The sequence below is a fragment of the Fukomys damarensis genome, unplaced genomic scaffold, assembly GCF_012274545.1.
Source record: "Fukomys damarensis isolate Sample0158 unplaced genomic scaffold, DMR_v1.0_HiC HiC_scaffold_3, whole genome shotgun sequence".
Lineage (NCBI taxonomy): Eukaryota > Metazoa > Chordata > Mammalia > Rodentia > Bathyergidae > Fukomys > Fukomys damarensis.
In genome coordinates this window covers 26,979,347-26,988,666 of record NW_022900915.1, presented here as the reverse complement: position 1 = coordinate 26,988,666, position 9,320 = coordinate 26,979,347, and positions in this window count along the sequence as shown.

Genomic DNA, 9,320 nt, shown 5'->3' with positions numbered 1-9,320 from the left:
TTTCCAACTTTGAGAGACATTTTCAAAATACAGTAACAGCTATTCTAGAAAATTCATGAGTAATGGGAGTGAGCTTTTGACTTAAGCTATAACGGTCAATTTTGCACTTAAGAATTTGAATTTAGGTCTAAGATGTTATAATTCATCTTTATGGAGTGGAAAGGGATAGAAAAATAGGGTTGGGGTGGAGATCATGAATCTGGGCCATGTATACCCCAAGGTAGAGAAATTGTGAGTGGAGGAGAGAAATATATCAAACAAATCAAAAGAAGTAGAAATGGGATCCTCTTCATGCCTGGGGCAGCGGTGTGTGTCAACCACAGTTCTTAAGTTATAATTCTTTGTTTCCGTCCCTGGAGAGGCCAAAGGGTAAGTTTTGCTTTTTTTTTTTCAGTGCACTATCTATGTAACTTTCTGGTAAATACTATTATTTGCTTAAGAGAGGTTGAAAGATTCATCTTATTACAATCAAAATATATTCTACGCCAAGCAAAGTCATAAATTATGACCTAACTATGAATACTATCTCAAACCTTTTGGATTTTTTTTCTTTCTAGGACATTGTATCTGTAGCCAATTTAAATTTTCCTACCAGTTTATTCTCTTCCCAAGTTTTGAAGAAGCAAATGTGGTTATATTTATGACAATGAATATAGTTAATATTACTTCTGATCAGATTGTCTACAGTTAGAAAGTTTTATTTCTAAAGTATAAGAGCCCAGAATGTTGATTTTGACAATATAATATTTACTTACACACTGTTGGCCCACTGTTGACCCTCAGTAAATAGCTGTGGACTGATTGATTTTAACTTCCTTTCCAAGTTTTTAATGTGGCACAAAGTCTTGTATTGTGGGGTAACACACATTTCCCCAGCTTCTACATGAATACAATGAAATGAACAAAACGACTGTTAGAATTAGTGTAATTTATCTATAGGTCAATTGAATTCCATACTGTTACAATATTTCAAATTCTCCACTCCTCTCCTCTTCCCTTGTCCTATCTACTGTGAAGGAGAGTCAAATAGTTCAGACCAGAAATATTTAGGTAGGGCTAGGTGAAAATTCATTTTCTTGGTCAAGATATTCTGTTTAATTAAAGTTGCAGTTTAGCTATCTATGGCTCCTCTCAATTAAGTGCCCTAAAATTACCCATTGGCTAATCAGGGCCAGATCTACAGTAGACTGGTTACTTCTGTCAGATGTGTGCCTCTCCCCATATTTTTACACCAGCAATGTAGTCAGACATAATTGTCCTGTGGCAGGAAACACCCTCCAGAGCTGTGATTTGTAGAAACTGCTGCCAGGTAATCAGTGAGGCATCCCCAGGGCTGCACATTCCTGCTGTTCCATGTGATTTAGGCAGGAACGAACTGCCTTAAATCAGAGTTCTGCAATATCTGTACTTGTCCTTTCCTACAAAAGAAATGCATTACTCTGGTATTTAGGGAAGTAAAATGACTTGTGTACAACTGTGTGGACATATTTAATGCCACAGCATTGTACACATAAAGTGATTGGGATGGAAAATTTTAATTTATATATATTTTACTACAATTAAAAAAAATTAAAACAGGTTTTCTTGTGATTTTCTTCTTGGGTGTAGTTTGCCTACGGCCTCAGGGAGGTACATATGTAGGCCAAAATATCCCCTTTGATTTTAAATTGATAGTAAATGTGTTCTTGAATTAGTGCCAACCTACCATTCACCTTGAAAGTTAAAGTCAATACCTCTGCTTTTTCCTGCTTTCTCTTCCCATAAACATTTAACGAGCACTTATGCACTTGAAATTAGCTAGAGGGGTGAGAAGCAGGACTTGCTCTGTGCCCTCAGGTGCTGCAGACTGGCTGGGATGACTGATAAAGAAACACTGGAGCAAAACATCTGAGAAATGTATTTGCCCCTCATGGTCAGGGAATTTGGAAGGGACCGTGCAGGCACAACTCCAGTGGGCATGGGTTCAGGGTCACTAGGGCTGGTGGCATCTGAGGGAAGAGAGAGTAGGAGTCAGATCGATAAGGAAAGAAGAAGACAATTCAGGGAAGAGGAACCACACAGGGGACAGGACGTAGCTCAGTGGTGCTGAGCCTGCCTGGCCAACACAAGTCCTGAGTTTGATCCGCCGTAACAAGGGCTGGGGGAGGAACCATATACACAGGAGCCCAAAGCACCTAGGGCTGGGGTGTATAAAATGAAAGTGGTGCAAATAATTTATGTCTGGTGAGTAGCATTTGTGTGAGAAAGGGTTGAGGTGAGGTTGGCTAAAGTAAGGGAGTTGCAGGAAATTAAGGTAGAGAAACAGATAGGATGAGATTCTTATGTGCCATGCTCAAAAGTTTGGGTTTTCCCAAGAAGTTGTGGGCAAGAATCGGAGAGGAATTTAAAAAGTGGCAGGTTAGTGGTCTAGAAAAGTCACCTTGACAGAGCTGTGGGTGAGAATGGACAGCCCGGATGACTTTCCAGTAACATGGGTGAGAAGGGACAAAGAGCTGAGCTAGAACTGAGGGGCTACAGAAGAGAAGGGATGGAACAAGACAGAAGGTGACTGGATATAAGTGAAACGAAGAGAGAGGAAAAGGGTCAGGGATGATGCTTTATTTGAAGGATACACTAAAGATTTGTGTATTTCTTATAACTAAATTCCCATCTTTGAAATCATTGCAATTAACGATAGACATACTCAAGTACTGAAGGATGAATTGTGTTGATATCTGTAATCTACTTTGAAATAAGTAGAACAGCACATGACTTGAAATGTAATAAATCAAATATAGCACAAGTGGTAGTTGCAAAAGCTACATGTAAGTATGTGGATATTCACTGTACCGTTTTTCTCTAAGATTGATAATCTTCAAAATAAAATGTAGGGTGAAAATGTCCTTAATTTACTTTATGTCTTGTAGAGGAGTCATTGTTATATAAAATAGTTACAATAATATGTTTCTAAGTCTATATCCAATAATTTAAAAACCTCATCACATACAACCTTTCCATAATCATATGAGGTTTTCACACCATGGTCATAGTGATAAACTCATGAGAATGTAACTTTAACCTGTTTCCTTTCTCTGTGCCTTTTTTCCCCCTTCTCCAAAAATAATATTCAACCACAAGCAAATGAACAGAAAAACCAAGCATTGCCTTAAAGATTAATAGCTAAAATATATAGAATATTGCTTGACCCAAAGTATGATAATTTCTCTTAGGAATTGGTGTGACTGTCTCTGGATGCTGTATGTGGAAAATTGGGAACAGGGAACTAAATTTTTCTGGAAAACAAACATACAATTTTTTTTTTTTAGTTTTGTATGACCAGAGCAATGACTGTGGGATAGGGTCTAGGAACAAAACTAGATTTGGGTTAAGGAGAGGAGAGGCAGAGAGGGTTTTTAGGTTTGGTCAGACTGAGCCTGACATGTCTGAGGCAGTTGGAAGTATGGTTTTGGTACTCAGGAGAAGGAGCTTGTGAGGGAGTCATTGTAACCCAACCACATGGCAGCTGATGCAACTCTGAGAGGGTGGGCAGAGTGTAAGAAAAGGTGACCAAGATTAGGAATCTGAGGGACAGCGGAAGAAAAGGAGAAGTAAAATCTACCTTTGAGACTAGGTAGGAAGGCCTGTCGGGGGCGGGGGTGAGCATCTGGTGCTCCCCAGTGAGGTCAAAGATAGTGTATTTGGCAGTTCTAAGTAACTAGAAACCAAGGAGAGAGCAGTTGCAGTGAAAAGGAGGATTCAGAATAAGGATTATAACATAAGAAGGTCTTGAGGAGGTTAGACTGTGCATATAGCAAGTAGAGATTATTTATTTATTAAATAGAGATTATTTTTTAAAGAAGTCCAACTATGATAAGTTTGGAGTAAGACTTATTTTTAAGATTAGAATGACTCAGGTTTGTCTAAGAAGAAAACCCCTTGGACATAGATGAATGACTAAGAAGCGAAGCAAGCTAGAGGCCAGGTGTGGAGGATTTAGACCTGTGTGGGTAGGGAGACCTCCTTGTTCTCCCATTAGTATGAGGGAAAGAAGGCAAGGAGATGTATGGATAAGTTTCTTTTCTGGAAAGGGATGGAGAAGGAAGGTTTAAAAAAACTCTAGTAATTCTTTCTCTCTCTCTGTCTCTGTTTTGATGAACTACAATACGAGGAAAAAGTGATAGAATGGTGGTAGGTGGAAAGAAGAACTGTACAGAATTGTAAGCGAGAATGAACGAGACAGGAAAGGGAATGCTGGCCGTCAGATGACAAGGCTGAATAGTTTTCTCTATGATCTCTTAGCTTCTTAGCTTCGGAGCTGTCTAGCCATTTTGATTATGAGCTGATCCTCATCAGTTCGCCACCTTTTTCTCTGAGTTTTAGCCTAATTATAGGCAGAGGAAAGCCGAAACTGATACCTTTTCTTTTGTAAAAACGTTGTAGTGTTTACAAAAAGTAAACAACAAAATAATGAGTTTAAACAGGTTTTCTCCAGATACCCAGTCTGAAATGTAGTTTACTTTAATGTTAATATCATAATCAGATTGACACATACACCGACACAAGTACTAAAGCTGGACATGACTTAGTATTTATGTCACATTCTACACCTTGTCTCCTTTACATTACCTACTGTATTCTGCTTCTATGAGCCTGAATGTTCTCTTGCCACATCTAAACCTATTCCTGAGATCCTACATACTCTGTTGGGAGGCAAGATTTCAAATCTTCAATCACAGAGTTTCACTAACTGACCTTTTTGTTTCACAATCCCCTAAAATCCTAATCCCTACTTTTTAAAGTGTTTCCAAAAGTTAACCTGCTGATTGGGTCAACCCCTAGTGTGGCTTCTACAGTCTTCATTCTGACATCTTCCCAACCTCAGCTGCTGCAGTAAATCACTTTCTTCCATCATCGGATGGTGGGGGTTATAGAAATGAGGAACTCCCTGGCTTCTTCTGTGTGCATCTACCTGGTTCCTTCCTGGCATCCAAAATTGTCACCGCTGCCTCTTTCCTGATTCAGGGCATGCAAGTGACGGTCTTGGCCTTGCTTGACTACCCAGAGTAAGATGAGTAACACTTTGTGGTTTCTGAGTCACTTTAGAAACAGAATCCAACTTAGTTTCTAGCTTATTTCATCTTGATTTTGATGATTTAATGTCATTCTTTGGATTCAGCCAGTCATTCTGTGAGCTGCATTTCTCTACCCCCTATTTATGTGGTGGTGTTCCTGAGGCTTTAGTCAACATGTTTATTAAGTGCTTATTTGAGCACTTGTAACAAAGAGGTGGGTAAATCATAGTTCATGTTATCAAAAGCATTTACAATTTGGTGAGAGACAACAGTTAACATATGGAAGCAACTCTCAAAATATAGTATATGGAAGAATGAACTGAATGGCCAGATAAAAATTTGGATTCTTGAGCTCATAATTAGAGAAATGCATTGTTTAGATCTGCGTTTTAAATAAAGATATGAGAATTTGGGAGTGCTGTGGAATGGTAAAGGTGAGTCTGATTTAGAAAGTATGAGAACCATACTTTGAAAATCACTGAAAGACAATATATAAGGGTTACACTAAAGGTAAGTACCCTGAGACCCAAGGAAGTGCTTACTGATTGACACAGCCAAGGGAGGTGCTTATAATTGGTGGGTTGGGGAGAGGGAGGAGGGATTTGGGCACTTCAGTATCTCCTTTCACATGATCCGCAGGGACAAATTCATATGAACCTTCCTGTCCTTGGCCTTTCATGTTTAAATAATCTTCTCAAGTATTTTTTACTTGATTTATAGTGTGTGTCATATGTGTGTTTATGTTTTTCTTTTTACTAAGCAATTATACCATCAGCAACTTCTTGGGGTTTGTTCATCTCATCCCATTTCTTGACATATTGTAATTTGGTAGCAATTTCCTCTAAAACTGAGTTTCCCATCCTTAACTCCTTATTTTTGAATTTCGGCAAATCCATGTGCTTTCTGTCTTCTGCAAACAAGCTCTTTCACTTAACCCTGAAGTGAAAATACAACTGTAACCTCAATATGCATTGTTTGTGTCTTTCAGTTTGTAAGGAAGGATTGGGATATTGTTTTGTGAGACTGGACTACAAAGGAAGTGTTCAACTAAGAACGAAACATCTTCTTTCTCGAAATCTGTCAGCCCCAAAGGGTATGTATCGGTAGTATTTCACTCAGATGTTTTGCTGAAAGAACACTATGCAAGCTGACTTGTTACAATGACTGGCAAGTGTGCATGGAAAATCACCATGGGATAACTTAGCACTTGTTTGCTTGTTGTCTTGATGTGGAGGAAGTGTGAAATGTATCACGTGCACACATGTATGCAGTTAGTATCTTAGGTCCACGGTGAGAAAGGAGAAACAGTATCAGGCTGTGAAATATTTCCACCTGCTTTATCCGATGTACTGTTTCTCTCAAAATGAAATATTGGAATACAGGGACAAGAGCTGTGTCAAGTTGACAGGGAGGACAGATGTGTAGCTGCCATTCATTTCACAAAACAAGAGGCTATATGCTGGAGAGTGTCTCTTTCAAATTCGTATGCTAAACCCTAACCCGCAAAGCGATTGTATTTGAAGTTTCATCTTTTAGGAGGTAATTATGATTAAATGAGGTCATTAGAGTTGGAACCTAGTCTGAATAGACTGGTGGCCTTAGAAGAAGAGAAAGAGATTTCTCTCTGTCTCTCTGTTTCTCTCCCTTCTCTCTCTCTGTCTCTCCTCTCTCGTCTGCCTCTCACTGTCCTCTGTTTCTACACACACACACACACACACACACACATACACACACACACACACACTCATGCATGCACACACATGCAATTCAAGGACAAAGTGAGCATCCAGTGAAAAGGCTACAATTGCAGAAAGGAGCTGTGCTCACATCTTGGGACTACAAGCCTCTGGGAATGTGGAGGATACATTCGTGTCATGTAAGCCTCCAGTCTACGGTGTTTGGTTTTGCTGTGAAAGCTCAAGTCCACTAAGACAGAAGACATGCTTGGCAGCATGGTGGCTGTGGAACCCTAGGCTCTGCTAGTTTTATGAGCCCTAATTTCCTCTCTGAAGAATGAAGGGTTGGGTTAGCTGACTCCTAAAAACCTCTACGTTTTAAAATCTTTGATTCTATTTACATGAAATGAGGTGATTTGTTGAAGATAATATAACATTGAGCCCAAAGCAACCTTCAAAGCCTCATTTCCCAACTCTCATTTAGCAGAAGAAGAAACCAAAGCCTTTAATAGATTAAATGATGTGTCTTTCTCATTATCATGCAGATATTTCTGGTAATGCCTGGAAGTATAGCCTTTATTGTTTCTCCTTCCATTACACTGAGGAATAGGGTGTCAATTGTTAAGTATAAATAATGTGTTCTATCATGGACTAGTATTTTCATTGGAAAAATACTAGTGAGCAGGAAAATAATGAGCTTTTCAGAATAGAGATTTAAAAAATTAATGCATTGTGCTAATTTATTAAGAAAGGGTTTTGCAAATGTTTTCCTTTGAAGTTACCTATTTTTCTGAATATTTATGAATAAATAATAATGCCAGTATGCATACATAGTATTATTGTTTTAATAAATTTCATATTTCAAAGTAACACCTGCATATGGCAAATAATCAAATAATACTTTATGATGAAAAGTAAGGTTTTTTTTACCCATTTTTCACCCTTTCCAATTATCCTTCCCAAAGGCAACATCGTTTAGCTTTTGCTCTCTAAAGTTTTGGAAAAGACTTTGATAACTTTAGGTAATACGGTTGTTCCTTTACCCCTCTGTAACTAATAGATCATATCAGTAGCTTTCCTGTCAAGAAGCAAGGTTTATAACTCACTCTCATATTCAAATCATTCATACTTAACGCTTGATCATTATTTTTGGATTTGTACACCTATGTAATTTAAAATAATTTCATATAACTCCATTGTTTGAACAGAATTTCTTGATTTCTTGCTTTGTAGATAAATATGCCCACCCCTTCCTTAGTTTTCCTTTCCCATATCTCTGTCCTCTTTCCCTCAGCTACACTTTCACTTTTCCATTGTCAAAGTTAATGTCATCTGGTGACCACGAATGTGTCATCTATGCTTTTCCAGGCCTTGACTCTAAAGGTAGAAAAGCAGCAAAATAATGTTTAATATTTTATTTTAAAAAAATGTTCTGAGACCCCAGGTCTTCTGCACAATTAGATTTTCTATAAGAAATGGAAATTGGAAGCTTTCCATTTAGGCAATTTTCAATTAAATATTACACTTACTTAAATTATGATGGAAAATAAATGTCACTATTCTCTGCTTTGCTTTTAAAAAATGACAACATAAATGCAAGAAAGAGGATCATGAATATCATTTAAATCATTTTTTAAAATTGTGTTGACTTTTATTAAATCAAAAGTACTTACTGGTTCAAAAGTTCTGAGTTGACACTGTATTAAGTTGTATTTCTTTAAAAGTCTTGATTATGATCCTTTAATTGTAATTGGGTTACTTACTGAATTCAGCAATCCTTTACCTGTAATATGTTTCTGCTCTTTCATATTTAAAATTACTCAGTCAGAACTTTACTGTAGATATACACCAAAAAGATTTTGCTACTTGTTTGGGATAAACAGAGGTTCTTAATCTGAATAATCTCTTATTGAACTCTGCTCTGTCTGGTCAAGCCTATGGGAGGCTTCTGTAGGCTGTGGATCAAGCATGTATATTTGTAATTATTTGAAAAACCTCTACTACACTGTTGGGTTTTTTTGTTGTTGTTGCTGTTGTTTTGTTTTCTTGTAGTCAGATTTCCAGTATGATTGCTAGGGAGTTATTTTTCTATTACTTTTTGATGAAAATATATTCTTGAATGTTCTTACCTATTTTGCATTTCACTTCCTGCAGATGTAAATTTTGAAGCTAAGCTTAGCTTACATAGCTGTCTCTATTTTCACTTTCCCAAGGGTAGTTATGTCATTTCTGAGGGAAGAAGATCAATAGAGAGTAGAGTTTTCTAAGCAAGTGCTAAACCAGCACCAAATATAGCACTGACACAACATTTAGTGGCTTCCTGCTGGTGAAGTTCATCAAAACTGGAAAGCTGACTAATACCAGGATTTTAGCTCTTTAGAGGACTGTATGGTCCTAGCATAATTAAAATGCCTGGCATAGTCTTTACATTTGTTTGAAAAGTGCTATTTTTACAATAGATTGCAGTAGTATTTGCCTTTAAGGTCCTTCACTCCTGATCAAATCACATTTCTTTTTATGAAGAAAGGAATTAGTGTAACTGTCATTTCATAGTTCTGACTAGATTATGAACTCCTGGAGATCATTCATTATG